This window comes from Lissotriton helveticus, chromosome 1_1, assembly GCF_964261635.1.
Source record: "Lissotriton helveticus chromosome 1_1, aLisHel1.1, whole genome shotgun sequence".
Classification (NCBI taxonomy): Eukaryota; Metazoa; Chordata; class Amphibia; order Caudata; family Salamandridae; genus Lissotriton; species Lissotriton helveticus.
Window position 1 is genome coordinate 1,939,182,643 of NC_136057.1, and position 18,966 is coordinate 1,939,201,608.

The window sequence follows — 18,966 nt, forward strand, 5'->3', positions numbered from 1 at the left end:
CCGATGGTGGGTGTGCAGCGGGCGGGGGAGGGGGGAACTGGGCTGCCTGGATGATGGCGATTGGAGGGAGGTGGTGGATGCCCCCAGAGAGGTGGTAATAGCCACCCAGTTTAGATTAATTCAACTCAAGATATATCAGAGTGTATCTCACTCAGGTCAGGATCCATCACACGAAACTGCCTGCGGTGTGATGATCCGAGGGGTGGTTTACCTCAAATGTTCTGGCACTGCGCGCGGTTGGCCCATTTCTGGGGTGGTGTGCTGGGAAGGCTTGGGAGTGCTGTGGTGGGATATTGCCCGGAATCCTAGACTCATACTTCTACATATCACAGATGATCTAGGGGGAACCCGTTATCAGAGGGGACTTCTTTGGCTGAGTCTCCCTGCCAGTAAGAGAAATACTGCATAGGCTTGGAAGGCGATAGAGGCCCCGCATGTGAACACTTTGACCAAGGGCATGGGTCATTGTATGGGACTGACAGGGCCGATCTACTTGTCACTGGGCTGCCCCAGGAACACTTTAAGATCTGGAAAGACTGGTCGGAGTACAGAGGGATATGGCTAGAGCCGTGACCAGAGAGACCGTGGGCTGATGGTGGGGTACTGGGATGAAGTGAGATGGGCAATATCACTGTACAAACTGGATGAATGGGTCCTACACTGTTGTCCGGTCATCTGGAGTTCGCCCGTGAGATTGGATGTGATGTCTTCCTGCCTTCTTTTGTAGTTTTTTTTTTAAAACATATTTTATTGTCAGATTGCACACTTTTCAACATTGCTACTAAGGTACATATCCAAGGATAACATCCGGAGCACAAACTCCCCCCCCCCCCAACTTCCCGTCACCCTCAAAACCCCCCCAACTCCACCCCCTCACTCCCCCCACCCCCCACCACCACCAACCCCGAGTCACACATTGTCTATCTGGTTCAGCTCACGCTTCTTACTTATAAAACAAAGAGATATAAGCATAGACGCACCCACCCTCCAACCCCTCCCCGCAGTGCACCAAAACAAGACCATGGGAGCATGTAATTATTCCACTGGAAGATCTTCCAAGACAACGGGGGGCTCCGGCCACAATCCCCTATAGTCCGCCCATCTTTTCCATATTTTGTAATGTTTACGTGGACAGTCCCTGGCAACAAAAATTGGCTGTTCCAACCCCATACAAAAGTCCAGTCCATGGGGCGTGGCTTAAGCGCCAACGAGCATGGTCGCCTGAGTCCCGAGCTCCGGGCCGACCTCGGTGTATTCTCCTGAATTATCCCTGCCCCAGCTACGCCGCCGACCTGTTGTGGACCCTGGAGGTCTTGGGACACCTCGACGGGAGTTAGGAGCTGAACGAGCTCTGTGGTCGCCCCGAATCCGGCGGCCGACGGGAGATCGTCCCACTGAGGAGCGGCCATCTTACGGTGGGCCTGCAGCCGGCCCAGATCCCCGGCCTCGATTTTTGAGGGGTGGACCCACCATCACGGAGCGGAGATCGGCGCATTCGGGGGGCTGACCCGGCAGTGCGGGACACCGCGACTTCCTTGTGCGGGCACCCGGGGATCCGCGGCAGTGCCTGGCGGGTTCGTGAGGACGCCGGCCCGGATCCGGGAGGGGCGCTGCTGCCGCCGCGGCTGGCCGGAGTCGCGACCCCTGCTGTGGAGTGCGCCGCGCCTGGTAGAGCCAAGTCGGACCAGGTGCTGTGGGGCGCGGCGCTGGGACCGCGCATCGGACACCCTGGGGCTGTGGCCTTGGATGTTAAGGCGGTGACGGCCGGGCGCTGGGCTCGGGAGCGGGTGCCGGGTCCTCGGGGGCCTGCGATTACGCGGATGGTGGCCTGAGAGCCGGGAATCCTCAGAAGCCCACTCGCTCCTGGAGAGGACTGTGCTGACCCGCTGAGGCGCCTTGGAGCTTGTGGCGCGGGATCTGACCGGCGGGTGGCTCTCGATTGGCCTGTGCTTGTAACCCCTGGCGTGCCCCCTTACCGTTGGACCTAGTGTTGCGCTGGAGGGGGAGCGGAGCCTCGTTTGGGCTCCCCTGGTTCGGACCCTGTCTCCCGGATTCTGCGGTCCCCCACCAGGGGCCTGGTGTGTTTTGGAGCGGCCTGCATGGCTAGCGGCCTTTGTTGACGACCCATCTGGAAGTAGCTGCATGACATTTCCTTGTGCTGCCCGCCTGCCCTCTCCCTCTACCGCATGCGGGCCTACCACGTGGAGGTGAGCCCTGCGACCTTTGTTCCTTTCAGGGGCAGTTCCCTGGTGTTGGACGCGTCTGTGCGCGCCAGTGGCGCGTCATGGGGAAACCGCGGAAGGGTGCTGGTGCGATGTCGGCGGATCAAGCTGAGGACCCCCCGGAGGCGCACGACCATCGACCGGCGGATGGCCAGGGCACAGGCCTTCCACAACAGCAGATGGACCAGATTCTCAAGGCCATTGGTGACACGAGGGAGGCACTACATCAGGATATTGCGCAGGTCTCTACGAACTTGGGCCTCCTGAAGGCGGACCACGATAAGCTTGCGGACCACGTCAAATCTACGGAATTGGTGCTTGAGAAACTCGAACCAGCCCAGAAATCGACGGACCCCACGCTGGAGGATCTGGCGCGTAGGGTGCAAATTCTGGAGCGGAGGGTGGCTGATGCTGAAGGGCGTAACAAACGCAACAACATTAGAGTGGTGGGCTTGCCCGAAAACGTCGAGGGGGATGATATGGTCACTTATCTTGAACGTTGGCTGCGGGACGAGGTGGCGCCGGAGGGCCTGACGAATTTCTACACCTTGGAGAGAGCTCATAGGGTCCCGGCCCGACCTCTGGCTCCTGGTCGTCCCCCCCGACCTGTCATAGCCCGTCTGCTCCACTTCAGGGACCGAGACATTGTTCTGCGACAAGCCAGAATGAACGGCCCGTACAAAGTGGAAAATGCGTCTGTGTCTCTCTTCCCTGACTACTCTCAGGAGGTCCAGCGCGACCGCTTTTCCTTCGTGGCTGTCAAGCGAGCTCTCCGTGACGAGGGGGTTCAGTACTCCCTGTTGTTTCCTGCGCGCCTGAAGGTGCTGGTGGACGGAGTGGCGACGTTCTGTAACACGCCGGATGAGGCCTGGCAATGGCTGGAACGGTACCGGGCAGGCAAGGATGGTTCGGGAGTGTGGCCGGGGGCTGCTGAGGATCGGCCGCGGCGGAGCAAGCGCACTCGGAGGCGGGGTCGGAGCCAGCGATCTCCACCGGCTTCGCAGACGGAACTGGAAAGGCAGGCAGCTTTACAAGCAGTGTCTCTTATTTCTGGAGTGGCGGCGGTGGGCCCTGTGATTGACTCGGGCTCCCGTGTGGGCTCTGATGAAACGGGACAAGGAGGCTCGGATGGGGGCTCGGAGAAGGAACTTGGAGATTTGCTTCGGGTTACCCCCCAGACCGCTGATGGACTGTTGGACGAGTGACTGTCTGGTAGCTGTGCAGGGAACAGTAAGGAGGGGTGTCAGGCATATGGCGATGTCTATACCTGTGCTGCTGGGGCTCCTCTTGATGGGATGCCGGGTGGGGTTACTTTTCCTGTCCTCTTGGGGTGTTGATGGTGCTGAGGGTGCCACTTGGCGCTCTGTGCTCGATTGGGCGGTGGCGCTATCTGGGTGGTGGGGGGAGAGGTTCCTTCTAGACTGGGGTCGGCCCACTACGGAGCAGTGGTCTTCGAGCTGGCCTGCCGGAGGTGCTGAGCTATCCCCTCTATCTCACATATTTTGTGAGTCTCTGGTGCTTTCCAGAGCTTCCCTCATTTGTGGGGGTGGGAGTTTGGATGGGTAGCAACTGTTTGATGCCTGTTCTGGGGGTGGGTGGGTGGGGGGGGAGTTGTGGGTGTGTGTTGTTGCGGGGGGTTGTCAGTGTGCCGCTAGGGTCGCCCAGGTTCTGTTACTGCTATCGCTTTACCAATGGCTGCTAAGTTGGAACTGAAATATGTTACGTGGAATGTACGGGGGCTCAACTCTATAAGTAAGAGATATAAGGTACATGCATATTTGGTGCGCAGGGGGGGTTCAGATAGCCTTTCTGCAGGAAACGCACTTGACTCGGGCGGAGGGGCATGCACTGCAGCGGCGCTGGAGGGGGCAGCTCTACTACATGACCTACTCCGCTCATGCTAGGGGGGCACTGATTTGGGTTCGGGCGGGTGTCCCCTTCCAGCCCCTGCAGACGGAGATTGACTCTGAGGGGAGGTTTGTGGCAGTGTTGGGGAGGTTAGATGGCCGGGACGTCACGCTTTTCAGTGTTTATGTCCCTAATTTCGATCAGGCTGCGTTCTTCTCGAAACGGTTAGCCCCTCTGTTGATCGGTACGGTGTTTATGGGGGGGGACTTTAACACGGTGGTGGATGTAGATTTAGATCGCTCGCATCCGCCTCTGGCTCAGTCGGGGGTGCACAGGGTGGCCAAAGCTCGGAGATCCTGGCAAGACCACTGGGGCCTACTGGACGCTTGGCGTACGCTTCATCCCACTGATAGGGACTACTCATTCTACTCTCCTCCCCATGATCTCCACGTCCGCCTTGACACCTTTCTTTGCACTGCCGGGGCCCAGGAACTGGTGGGCAGTAGCGAGTACCTGGCGAGGACCATATCGGATCACAACCCCTGTCTCCTCGCAGTCCTGTGGTCTAGGCAGCGGCAGCCGATCCCAACGTGGCGGTTGAATCCGCTGATGTTGGAGGATCCGGTCTTCCGCTCGGAACTGCAGGAGCACCTTGAACGCTACTTTCAGGAGAATGCGGGCACCGCATCCACCAGAGCTGTTGAATGGGACGCCCTTAAGGTGGTGGTGCGAGGAGCGTGCCTTTCTTCCTCGGCCGGGGTGCGTAAGACACTGTTGGCTGACGTGAACCGGGAGGAGGACTCGCTTAGGCAGGCGGAGAAGGCTAACCATGCGGCGGGGAGCGATAGGGCGGAGGTGCTGGCGGCGAGAGAGCGTGTGGCTGCACAGGTGGAGAGGCTCCGCTGCCACGACTATCGGGAATACATGATCCGGGCCCATGCCGAGAGGGACCGGGCTGGTTCGCTGCTGGCGTGGCTCGCTAGTCCCCATTCCGGGGGCGCGCCGATTCTGTCCCTGACCACGCCTACCGGGGAGCTGGTTTACTCCCAACGGGACGTTAATGACCAGTTCCTGGCTTATTACTCGGAGCTGTATCGATGCAAACTGGCCCTCCCTCCACCTGGTCTGGATGCCTTCTTAAAGGGGGCCCAGCTACCACAGCTGGACTTAGATCAGGGGAACGCTCTGGGTGCCGCTGTGACGCCGGGAGAGATTAGGGCAGCGATTAAGCATATGGCTCGGAAGAAGACGCCCGGGGGCGATGGTCTCCCTGTGGAGTTCTATGCTGCATTCCTGGACCTCCTGGCGCCACAGTTGTCACGGGTCTATGATGAGGCATGGGAGCTGGGCAAGCTACCGGAGTCGGCGCGGGAGGCGATCATTGTGCCGTTGTTGAAGAAGGGCGGCCAACCCGCGTTGAGGACGGCGTACCGTCCCCTATCGATGCTCACTGTGGACTATAAGGTGTTGAGCAGGATTTTAGCTACGCGACTGTCGGCCCATATGTGCTCCCTTGTCCACCCGGACCAGGCGGGCTTTATTCCTACGCGGAATACTTCTACCTGTATCCGCCGCTTATTACGGGTCATGGATGTTGAGGGGGAGGGTCCTCCGTCCGCGGCTGTCCTATCGGTGGATATAGAAAAGGCGTTCGACAGCGTGGAATGGCCATATCTGTTCGGCGTGTTGCGTCGGTTCGGATTGGGGGACGGCTTTATCCGCTGGACGCAGCTCTTATACGCCTCCGCCACCGCCAGGGTTCGCACGGGCCGTACAATCTCTGCGGCGTGTGCAGTGACGAGGGGTACTAGACAGGGCTGCTCTCTGTCCCCGCTCCTGTTCGCCTTGGCGATCGAACCGTTGGCGTCGTGGGCGCGTCAGGGGCAACATTATGAAGGGGTGCTGCTGCGTGGTGTTCAACACCACATCTCCCTGTATGCTGATGACCTCTTGTTGTACCTGGCTGACACGACGGCCTCAGTGCAAGGAGCGCGGGCATTGCTTAGAGAGTTTGGTGAATTGTCGGGTCTCCGTGTTAATTGGTCTAAGACTTGCCTATTCCCCCTGACCCCCCGGTGTGCGCGACCTACGGGGCTTGGAGAGTGACGCTGGGAACCGGAGTGTATACCGTACCTCGGGGTTCACATTTATCACACCCACTCGTCCCTGTATGAGGGAAATGTGGGCAGAGCGTTGAGAGGCATCAGGGGCAGTATTGGTTTCTGGCGTACCCTCCCCTTGTCTGTGGCCGGACGCATCGCTTTATTGAAGATGGTGGTCCTCCCACGCTTACTATATTTCTTCAGTACACTGCCGGTGCGGATCCCGCTATCCTTCTTTCGGACATTACGGTCAGTAGTGATAGGGTTCATATGGGGCCCAGGCAGGAGGCGTGTGGCTATCTCCACCCTACTCCGGTCGCGGGAAGCAGGGGGCTTGCTGTGCCGGATTTTGAATGGTATTATCTGGCGGCGCAGCTGCAGTGGCTCACCCAAGCTGTGGCACGGGAGTTCAGGGGTCCAGACGGTCCTCAGGGCAGAATTATACAGCGTCATGTTCTGTCCTTCATATTGCTCCACCAGGGCCTTCGCCAGGACCAGTTATCTTTGGAGGAACGCACCCTCCGACACTGCTGGCTTCGTAGTCAGAAACGAGCGGGCATCCACGTCCCATATGCGCCGGAGATCCCCCTGGGCATGTGCACGGCTCTACCACACTGCGGGGACTGGTCGGGGCTAGCTGCATCGGAGGACTGTGGGCTCCATGTGGTGGGAGACCTCTATAGGGATGGTGTCTTGCTGTCGTTCTCTGATCTGCGGGAGGCATTTGATTTGCCGAGAGGCGACTTCTTGCTCCATGCGGCTTTGGTCTCGGCGGTCCAGCGACATTGGAAGAAAGGTCAGGCGGAGCCGACTACATCTCTGGGATGCCAGTACGTTGTGATGGCTGCTGGCACCTTTAAGGCTGTTACTTGCCTGTATAGGAGACTGGCGCTGGATGACCCCCCTCCATTGGAAGCACTGCGGGAACGATGGGAGGCGGATCTTGGTCGGCAGATACCGGAGACCACGTGGCCCCAGCTTGTGCGCCGTGCCTGGAAGGGCACGCGCAATGTCCGATTTCAACTGGTCCAATATTTCACACTACACAGAGCATATTGGACGCCTGCCAAGATCCAGCGGGTCTTTGGTGGTGCCCAGTCGGTGTGTCCCCGTTGCAACTCGGAGGGTGCCGACTTTGGCCACATGTTTTGGGCCTGCGCGGGGCTTGGTTCCTACTGGCCTGATGTTGTGGCCTGTCTGAATGAGCTCACTGACCGTCACATTGATATGGATATGGGAGTCTGCCTCCTGCTCTGGTTCCCGCACACCCCGACCACGAAGGTTACCAGTAAATTCATCGACTTGGGGCTGATCCTGGCCAAGAGGGAACTTACTCTACACTGGAAGTCTAGGGGGGGTCCCAGCTTCTTGAGATGGCGGGGGTGCTTTTTACAGTGGGCTACTAGTGAAGGGACACTCCGCTTGCAACTGGCCAATCGCGCAGCTAATGAGAAGGCGCTAGAAACGGCTAGGGCGTGGTGCGCGCTAGTGGCAGGGCTACAATCGATATCAGAGGTGGAGGTGGATGGTGAGGAAGAGGCGCAGGAGTGCTAGGGGATGAAGGAAGCGATGGGGAGAGCAGGGACACGCCCGGGGACTCTACACGTTAGGCCTGCATCTCACTGGTTATTGAGGACTTAGACTGCTGCTAGGGACTGTGGGGATGGGTCGGGGTCACACACGCGGGCCCGTTTGGCGTTTGAGACATACCGGGGCTCAGGGACCTCCTCTCGGAACTTGAGAGACGCTACCTGTGATTCCATGTTGAGTTATGTTGCGTTGAGGTTTTGACTCGGAAGGCACACTGACAGGGAGGGGTGGGGGTAGAGAGGGAGGGAATGGAGGGACGGATAGGGAATGGTTGGCGGGACGAGATACGTGATATGTTAATATGTGCACTGCACACTGATGACCTGCAACCATTTGTATGTATGTTGGTGTTGAAAATCAATAAAAATTTGTTTAAAAAAAAAAAAAATCCAGTCCATTTTTCCACGCTGCCCCCGAAGGGGCCCGTGGGTCCTTCCATGCCCTGGTGATGTCTCGTTTCGGCAGTGTGAGACCCAATTGCATAAGATGCCTTTTGTAAGCATTGCCCCAATACCCTCCATTAAGTGCAGCAAGGCCAACTGTGACGTGCGCGGGAGTTCCCACCCCAAAACCCCAGACAGGCAGGAAAACACAACCCTCCAAAATCGGTTAAGGGATAAACACTGCCAGACAGCATGCAGAAACGTGCCTTCCTCCCTGCCACACCGAAGACACTCCGGAGAGGCAATCAATCCTGCCCTCCACAAGCGAGTTCGGGTGAAGTATACCCTATGTAGGTACTTAAATTGAATGAGGCAAAGACGCATCGCTATGGCAGCTCCATGTGGGGCAGCCAGGGCCTCCCTCCAATCCTTCTCCTCCAGAGGACCCACGTCTTGCTCCCAAACCCCCAAAGCTTCTGAAGTGTGGCCGAGCAGTGAGTAACCAGGGATTGGTAAATCCGGGAGATCTTCTTGGTCTCCAGATCACCCATGAAGACCTTCGCCTCCAATGGACTAAATTCAGGGAGAGCCTCCAAATCCCTCAGACTGGGTGACAGTGCATGGCGGAACTGGAGGTATCGATAAAACTGAGACCGGGGCATACAGAATTCCTCCCTCAGATCCCGAAAGGACTTAAGTGTAGTATCTTTCATGACATCCCCCAGGGTCGAGATTCCTATGGCATCCCAGCCCCTGAAGCCCTGGAGAGCCGCTAGGTCGGGCAGGCGCCCGTTGTGCCATAGGGGTGTTTCTCGGGTCAGGGTATTCCACCATCCCATACGCTTTAACGCCTGCCTCCAAGTTTAGAACACCACCCGCGTGGCCGGCGGCAGCGCGCCCCGCAATCGCGCCGAGTAAAGGAGAGTGTGGAGCATGTGCGGACCCATGAGTCGATGCTCCAAGGCATATGCCTGGTCCTCCCTGCCACCATACCACCACTCATTAAGGTCCAATAGATGCGACGCCTGGTAGTTTGAAAGTATATCTGATGTCGCAAGTCCTCCGCAGTAGGTGGACAGGAAGCAGGGACGCAACGTCACCCGTACTGCTCCCCCGGCCCACAGGAACTGCCCAAGCACAGAGTTCACCAACCGGAACCATCTGGGCGAAATCAGGTACGGGCGATTCTGCAGCTGGAACAGCAGCCGAGGAAGCGCTACCATTTTAAAAATTGCCGCTCTGCCATATATTGTCAACGGCATGCGCGACCAGAGTTTAATATCCGCTCAGACCAGCTCCCATACTGGCACCAGGTTTCGCTCCCAGGAGATGGCAGGCACCTCCGAGAGGAACACCCCCTGATAATTAAGGCCCCGCCACTGCCACCTTAATCGTACATGCCCACTCGCCCACTGTTGCCCCATCTCCCAGAACACACAGCGTAGATTTGCGGGGGTTCATATAGAGCTCCGACGTTTCCCCAAAAATCTGCATTATCTCAAGAAGCTGCAGTCCCGATTTGTCAAGCCTTCTTTTGTAGTTTAATGTATTTTTATACTCTACATTGGTACTGTGCTGCTTTCTCATTGGAAGTTGCAAAACTAATAAAAACGTTTTTTTAAACATCCCAACTAAAAACCCTAACAGTTACACCTACTCGCTCACAACACCACCACCGCACCTGCTTCCTCTCCCACCATTAGTACTCTTCTAATATAAGTGTCAAAAGTCCAAGAATGGCTAAATTGTAGTATTTATTGTACTGAATGTGCAGAACATGTCACTTCTGTTGATAAATATATGTGCACATAAACAAAGAGATTCTATCAATGTGTAGCGAATTTTTAGTTTTTAACTTTCGGTGAATATCTAATACGTGAGTTACGAACTAGGCTCTCTTTTGGAGTGACAAGACGAGGGACCTATGTGCTTTTAAAATACCCCTCACACACTAAGAATCCCTTAGTGTCATGCTTCATCATTGGGGTCTTCCCGTCCCTCTACGGGGCGGGGCGTGCTACGACCTACGGACTACGCGGGAGCACTGATTTGTTGTGACAAAGGCTACGTGTTAGTGCAGTGTAAGTGTGATCAGTGAAGTGTAGGGACCTAACTCAGTGAGTGCAAGATAAAAAGTAAAAATTCCCTGGCAAGTAGAAAAAATATATTTTATTAACTTCTCTGGCTGGGAACATTAAAAAGGGGTTTGTGAGGTAGGGCCATTAGCTCACTACCTGGTCGACATGTTTCATAAGCAGTCCCCTACTGCTTATTCATCAGGACCTATAGTGGTCCCTACAAATTAGTACTCAGTTCTAAAGTAGTATGCCTATTGTCCTACAAACTGGTAGCAAAAATCGGCCACCTGTTTGAGCTTCTGGGCATGAGTTGGCCCTTTGTGAAGCGTGAAAAATAATGACCTATTTTGGTCTCTGTAAAGGAAAAAGGGAAAGAAAAATGCAGGACATATTGTCAAAATGGTTATCACATTCTTGTTAGAAGACACTGTATTCTATCAAGGTTCACATTTGCCAATGGGTGACCTCGTTTGTCTGGAGCGTTAAAGTCATGCTTCTCAGAGAGGGAGGGGGCAGTCTTGTGCTCCTATTTACTCGTTGGCAGACAAAATAGTCTGACGAGTAACATTGGCCACACGTATATGTGGACAAATTCAATCTCACGAAATACACACACACTCGACTCAATACATTCAGTTAGCACCTTTACGATTAAGGACTTGGGGAGCATCACGATCCGAAGGACCTTTAGAATTATTGTTAAAAAAGGGCAGATATCATTGTCTTTGTCAGTTGAACAAATAAGAGTGATTCATACATACTCGTTCGACAAATGTTAATTGCCCCATGAGCTGGCAGGCAAAGGGTATTCCACGTGGTAAACTGTGAAAGGAAACAGCACCCTTTTGTCAGTTACACACTGTCCATATAAGTTTCTCTGCCTTGATAATGAGAGTGACCGAGTTTAGAGACTCGTGGTCTGAGTCTTTGTACTTACGTTACCAGATTTTGTGCAATGCCTTATTCCTACCCTTGTGCCGCTCTGAAGAATAGGAGCGTTCCGTATCTCCCCGTGTTATAATCCAAGTGCGGGTCGTGTTGTCATCGCCAATTGAGGTTAGCGCTGGCAACTAGTGCGCTGACCCAAGATGGCCGCCGGCCGTGGGACAGAGGGAGGATGGTTTTGAAAGTATTTCTTCTATTTCTATATTGTCTGTTGAATAGCAACATTTAACGAAAAATGTCCTATATATATATATATATATATATATATCTTATCGTTTGGTGCTTGTTATGCAGTGTATTTTAAAAAAAAAAAAATATTCTCAGAGAGGCGTTGTCTTCTGGTGAGGAAATGTTAGAGTCACTGAATTTACTTATGAATAATCACGAAATTGACGCGTTTGAGAGAATGGCTTATTCCGGGTAGTCACAAAAAAGGCCTTCAATGGCAGTTTGGTGGAAATAGGGACTGGGTAACAAGCAGGAATATTTTGCTAGGTGCGAATGGGGGAGCAAAGTTTAATAAAGGACACGAGTTGGGTGTCGAATGGGGATGGCAAGGAAAAGTGGTGGTTGTTCATTATCCACTTTTCACGCGCTAGTTTAGCAGGTACGAAGCATTTTATTAGGCAGGATGGGTTTTATAATTGGCCCCAGGGAATTTCATCGTTCAGGCCAATTCTGTTGGAGTTAATGCGGAAAACCCACCTCTGTTCCTTATCAAGGAGGCGTTCCTCATTGTCAACCTGTTCGTTTATTGTCCCTGAAATGTCCTCAGGTTTGTGGCCTCTTTCTAAAAAGTGGGTCGTCAATTTGGTACTTGATTTCTTGCATTTTATCGTGCTTTTATGTTCCCCTATTCTGAGTTTTATAGCCCTACTCGTCATACCGACGTATTCCAGGTGACAAGGGCAGGTGATGAGATACACCACATTGAAACTGTTGCAATTACTGAAGCATCTCTGCTCCCAAGTGGTGCCATTGCGGAAAAGCAGTTTCTTCCTTTTTTTAGTTAAACAGCAAACTTTGCAATTCCCACACGGAGGGTGTCCTTGTACAAAGTTGGGATTTTTTAGTGTTACTTTTCTCGATTCTCGGTCTCGTGTGTACCAGTGTGTCTCTTATGCTTCGCGCCTTTCTGTGGGAGAAGAGGGGTTTCGGTATCTGTAAACCTCCACTATTGAGGATTCTCCAGTTCTTATTGACAATTTTTGCCACCTGGTTCGAGCTTGTGTTATATGTCGTTATACAGATAGGTCTTTGATCTTCTTCCTTTTGTACCTTATCTTCAAGTAGGCTCTCTCTGCAGTTGTTTTTTGCCCTTTTGTATGCCTGGTTGATGATCTTTTCGGGATATTGACGGATTTCCAACTTTTTCCGTAGATCTCTAGATAGCCTAGTTCGTAACTCACGTATTAGATATTCACCGAAAGTTAAAAACTAAAAATTCACTACACATTGATAGAATCTCTTTGTTTATGTATACTAGTTAGGAGGGTGATTCTATCATTACCTCTACACTCCCTCTACTGTTGTTTTGGGATAAATATGTCCTCCATTATTTAGGGCAATAAAACGGACCATGTTGTAGATTCGATTTGGATATTCCCTAAATTTTGAATCAGACATTAAAACGGTGGCCCAAACAGTTACAAATGCCAATCTTAGACTTTCATTCAGAGGACAAGATACTGTTACTGGCCACAAAAGATTACTTTAATTTATTCAATGAGAGCATTACAAGCACACTGTAAGGAAAATAATTTCTTTTGAATAAGACTGCGCAATTTACACAGGATGGTGATCACTCATATGTGCCATAGAAGTATGTGCTTACCAAGACGCACTACTTCCCAATGAAGTTGAGCATTCAATTAAAACTGCTTCACCAATCCTGAAGGCTTCCTTCACATATGTCGGAAACAAACTACAAACTAGCTTTGCCTCTGCCTTCATGGAGGCTGCAGATCTCTAATTCTAAATTGCTTTTGGAACCACAATTTACATGTGCAAAATTTAAAGTATGCCCATCTTAGATGTGTGGGGTCCATTTTGTAAAATAGGCACAAGTAAGTGATTGAAACCCTGGGGGACATGTTTGATCTCCCCATCTCAAACATTCTCGAAAAGACTATGAAATTAAAAATGTATTTATAAAGCAAGTTAAACCTGAGGGAATTTAAGCGCTACGCCAGAAGCTCCTAAACACCGATAATCTAGAGAGCCTATAATGAGAAAAGCCATGTTTTTAACAATTTCTTGAACGAGGAAAGAGTCCAGTCTAGTGATGTGGGTGAGCAAGTAACTCCATAACTTGGCAGCAGCCCTGGAGATGGACCGACTGGCACATCTTTTTTTTTTTCGGAAACTGGGCATCGAGACTTTTCTAGCTGAAGAGGATCTGAGTGACCTACCTGGAGGGAACCAGCAGAAGAGCGAGGAGAGATGTTTGGACACTTTGTGATTGAAGGTAAGGAAGACTAGGAAAATAGCGTTAAAAACGATGCACTTCCTAACAGGAATTCAATGCAGCACTCTAATGCAATCTTTAACAGACACTCGTTTGGGAGTGTTAACAATAAGGCGTGCAGACGCATTTTGCACCATTTGAGGCTTTTTAAGTGAGGAGGCATTAATATCCAGATAGAGCGCATTGCAGTAATCCAGTCTGGTGGAGACTAAAGCAAGGGCCACTGACTGGCATATTTCAACTGGAATAAAAGGAAAGGCCGTCCTAAGAGGCCTCATTTTAAGAAAGCAGATACTCGCGATACGACTGACCTGTGAGTCAAAGTTTAGGAAACTGTCAAAGATTACTCCAAGATATTTGGCCACATTAACATACGTAGGTAAATGGCCGCATTCCTCAGGCCACCAACAGCAGGACCAGATAAATGATTGTGCACCAAACACCAGTAACAGGAGTTGCCATATTCCACACAAACGTGTGACATACATTTAGGTCTTAACCAGATTATACAAATGAGCCCAATCACGGTCAGTTCTAGCTGGGCAAATGGACCAGTGCCTTCACCCAAATCCACCTACTGGCTTAAGGGCAAACAGCTACATGGAGAAACGCCCACCCACTAGGAACATAAACCAAGATGCCCTCTTGATGGAATGAACGAAGAGTGTTCAAAGCCACTGCTGTAAAGAAGCAGACAGTATGGAGTAAAATAAGCCATTGCAATCAAAACTTGTGGTGGTTATGGAGGAAGAAAAACTAAAAGTATTGTGCTTTCTCGTTAATCGACATCTCCAAAGCATCTCTGCAGAGTAAACCTTGAAGTATGAAATCCTTCATCCTCTAATTCAATCCAAAACGCAACAGAACCACATAGTCTCTACTAAACGCCAACAGACAAAAAAATATATAACTCATTTGTTAGACTGCATACCCACTCACACTGAAATGTTTCACCTATGGGCCAACTCTAACAAAACCCCAGTGTCTCTTAACAAATCGGAGTTATTATCACTGGACATACTGGTAAAATACAAATAAGCATGCTGAGAAAAAAAGAACACAACTTGATTTCTGTATAGAATGCATATAGGAGATAAGGAATCGAAAATGGCAAACAGGGTGGTGGTTGTGTGCCCTTTTAGGGTGTAAATTAGTCCCTGATGAATTCCAATGGAATCACTTCCTGGAAGGTGTAATAATAAACCAATAGAATAAAGGGATACAATGAAGCAAAAGCCCACTATGTATATAGTAAAGTACTGGTAACAGTATGTAATATATGCACAATCAAGCCAGCCCTAAACATGGAAATAAGGTTTGAAATTTCTACAACAAGCAGTTATACTGTTTGATGTAAACCCCCAAAATAATAATAGCAAAGCCAACCCCCACCCAGAGTCTTTGTAGCTCATGCACTAAATAATATACTCAGATTCAGCTTCAAGTGACTTCATTATGCTTGCATTCACATCGTTAATGCCGAATATATCACTCTGTGAGAGCAGAAACTCTGATATGTACCACATCTTATCAGCATATTCTTCTTGAATGAACCCTGAATTTCAGATCACGGGATCTATCGCACTGATACTCAAAGTACAGTCCAGAGGCCGCTTGTTGCCCTCTTGACCTTTACATGCGGCCCCCCTGGTGAACAGCAGCATGAGCTGTTTAGTTACTGAGCACTAATATTCTGGAAAAAAATGTTACATAAACAGGCAAGCATTTATTAACCTGAAAATAATTGCCCGCCTATCACCACCCAGCTGGCATCAGTGTGGTCCTCGGTCAAACCACAGTCCGTACTTTGTGGACCCTGGGAAAATGTTTGCGAGTACCCATGATCTATGGGTTTCCTAACCCACCATACTGCTAAACCCACACCTCTCCAGATAGACGAATCTCAGAAGGAACGATGCTACTACACACTACACAGCTTGAATAGAACGACGGGAGCAAATGAAACACTTTATTAGATGATCGACAAGAGTGGTAATGAGTAATAATACTAAAAGATAGCTGCTGTTAAGATCAGTTTACACGCATGTACAAACTTTTGATGGCAGTCATGTGTTACGTTCCAGTCTATAGTTAATATTTCTACTGAAATAAAGAAGGGGAAAACAAATCACGATATCTGCAACTTACTGGAAAGGGAATATGGTTAGTTCCCAGTCCTGGCATGTATGCCAGATTCCGTCAACTTTTAGTAAACGTTCAATGCAAAATCGCGAATATAAACCACAAAAGACCAGTTAGTCGGATCTGCATTCGGCATCTACAGGATAAGCAATGCACTAAAAAAATAATAGACCAGACCAACTAACAAGACCCATAGAGAAAAGTAACAGTGGGAAAAGGATGCATTTACTCTTAATCCATATGAAATTTACAATTTTCCTTGACAACGTTCTGTCCTATGTGAATTTTCAAACATGAAACGCTAAAAATTATTTGTTTCAGATCGTTACTAGGTTTCTCAGAAGCACATAAAGGTGGACTGAAATATTACTTTTCTCTATTATTATTGAACTCCCCCCAATCAAGCAAGGTACACGACACTCATAGGAACGTGTAACAGAAACGTATATGTCTAAGCTAGAAGTATCCTCTGCTGTAAAAAATGAAGCCTACATGGTAACCATAAACACAGACAGAACAAATACCAAATGTATAACTACAGAAGGCTTCACTAGCAGCCAAAGATGATGTGTTTTGCAACAGAAGCAATGCAAGCTTTCAAACAAGTCTGACACCTCTATTTTAGGTAAACACATGTTCACTACTTACATGGACCTTTCATGAATTCCGCCTACTGTCTAATATTTACAAGGATTGCCCGAGAATTCAGCCTTCTGGCCGTTATTTGATCTTTTACCGGATGACATTGGTCAATAATGCCATTACTTCCGGGTCGTACGTCAGCCAATCCCATGTCTAAACATGTTCTAGGAGACGACTGGGAGTGGGAGGGGCTCTTACTGTGTAAAGTGACTTAGGATTGGAGCATTGATAGCAAGTCATCCAATACCAGTGCGCTGCATTGAATTCTAATGTGCTGATTGGCTGTGGAATCGCATTTGCCTTTTGCGGCGACCGGCATTTAGGACTGCTCCGAGGAGGGTTGTTGGTGGCTGTTCTCCTGTAGTTTGGAGCTGTGTGCATTAGGGTATTTTATAGGAGCTCGTTAGCAATAGACTAGGCTGTAACCTGGACACGAGTCGTGAGAGTTCTCAGCAGAGAGGGTGCTCAGGTTAGAGATAGCCGTGGGTAGAGCGAGTTTTAATTTTAATTTTATTTAATGCGATTTTATATAGCGGGAACTTTACCCAAAGGTGTCAGAGCGCTTTACATAAGAACCGGTTTCAATACATAAGGATTTAGGATTACGTGCGTTACATAAAAGATACAAGCAGAAACAAATTGCGAATGTACAAGTTGTAAAGTCACACAAGGGAGAGAGTCACTCAAGGAAGCGATACAAATGGATAAACTCTAAGCGTCATGTAGGAATGGTAGAGTACACAGGTCTACAGCATATTCCAGTGATTAGAGCTATCTCTATATACATAGATATACAAACAGTAGATTTGGGTGGGAGGTATACTGGGGTATGGAGAAAAGGCAAATCAGCATGGCTCATGCATATGGAAACAAGGGGAGAGACATCCAGGGGAGAGAGGAAAGGAATAGGGGAGATAGAAAAAGAGGGAGGGAAGAAGTAGGGGGGTTGATGAGTGATGGGATCAGGGGTGCTAGTTGGAGTTTGGGCACGACTAGGTCCCCAACACCATGCAGTGTGACCAATGTTTCTGGGGCTTAGATCGTTTCGGTGAATACGGAGCGACACATGTCTAATGGTTCGCATTTAAGACCGTTGGCTCGTGCCGCTCAATTCGTTGCTTTTGGCGGGTGTCGGAAGGACGCCTACACGCTACGGTATATCACGATGGCTTCACTGTTGTCTGGGTAACCGGCACAAGTCCGTGTGGCGCAGGCGTACTGGTGGGGTGCACAATCGTTATGGAATGTTTGATGTTGTGGTTGTAAATACTGGCTGGTATCTCGTAACAACATTTATATTGTGTGAACAGTTCCCCTCGTGGTGCGTGCGATTCAGGGCCAGTTTATAACCGCGATGATGAATGTAAATTGTCCTCGATTTCAAGTCTGAAAGTTTTAAATCTTATTTGGACACGAAAGAAAGGACCATTCTTTTCTTCTTCTGCTTTAGTAATCGCAGCTGTTCTGTGCTAAGAAAGACTAAAACGCCCATAAGTTAAAACTATTAAATACTGATGACAAACATCAATCGAATATAAAAGCTGCTGCACAGGGCACAAGTCCTAAACAAGCATTTGCAATGCAATAGGTCTCGCATTAGGAAAGTGAGCTATTGGTATTGTAAATTACAATTTTTTTTAATATGTGTGGGCTTTGAAAAGATATAAATTAATAGCATTGTTACTCACAAAGCCAACAGATTTCACTTTCCTAATACGAGTCCTATTGGCTATGGCAATGCTTGTTGGTAGCAAGCAAGGACAGTGCTGTTGTGGTGCTGAGTGATGATGTGGTTGGGCTGAGTGATGTGGTGGTGTTCCAGAGTGATGTGGTGGTGTCCCCGAGTGATGTGGTGGTGTCCTCGAGTGATGTGGTGGTGTCCCCGAGTGATGTGGTGGTGTCCCCGAGTGATGTTGTGGTGTTCCCGAGTGATGTGGTGGTGCCCCCGAGTGATGTGGTGGTGCCCCCGAGTGATGTGGTGGTGTTCCCGAGTGATGTGGTGCAGAAGTATACTCAACAAGTGGGCGACGGCCAACGCCGAAGGTCTACCAGACCCACACTCTTCCCACGACTAAGCTTTTGAGAGGAAGCCTGCCAAACAATAATACTTGCAGACCCTGGGGACGGACAGAAGCTACATTGAGGGGGGCCTCTCACCAAAACCAAGCATTTACAAGAGAAACATTGTCTCGAACAATCTTCTTACGGCCTGAAGAGGCCTGATGCCAGCAACAGATAAGAGACGATATAAAGGGCAGGGTGCCATTTATAAACATCTGCTCATGAAACATGAATGGCCTATCATCAAAAATGGATGACCCGGTCTTTCAAAAGTACATTTCCTGATTTGACATAGTTATGCTGCAAGAAACCTGGCTAACATCTACACAACACATCACAGACTTCACTTGTTTTTCATCGGCAGCAACTAGAGTCAACAGATTTGGTCACCAGTCAGGAGGACTGGCTACATATATATCTAATACAACAATCTCATCGGCAGCTCTTATGAAATCGTCTACATCAACAACCTTATCAGTAAAGATA

General features: G+C 50.1%; 1 protein-coding gene across 1 annotated transcript in view; it reads right to left on the minus strand.

Annotated features, from left to right (window-relative positions):
• Window positions 1-16,555, minus strand: part of CEP350 (centrosomal protein 350) — a 1,478,431-nt gene extending 1,461,876 nt beyond the window's left edge. Inside the window, exon 1 of the mRNA XM_078643560.1 lies at window positions 16,426-16,555. The gene's annotated coding sequence lies outside the window, so the exon portion shown is untranslated. The remainder of the gene's footprint in view (window positions 1-16,425) is intronic.
• Window positions 16,556-18,966: the final 2,411 nt, after the last annotated feature.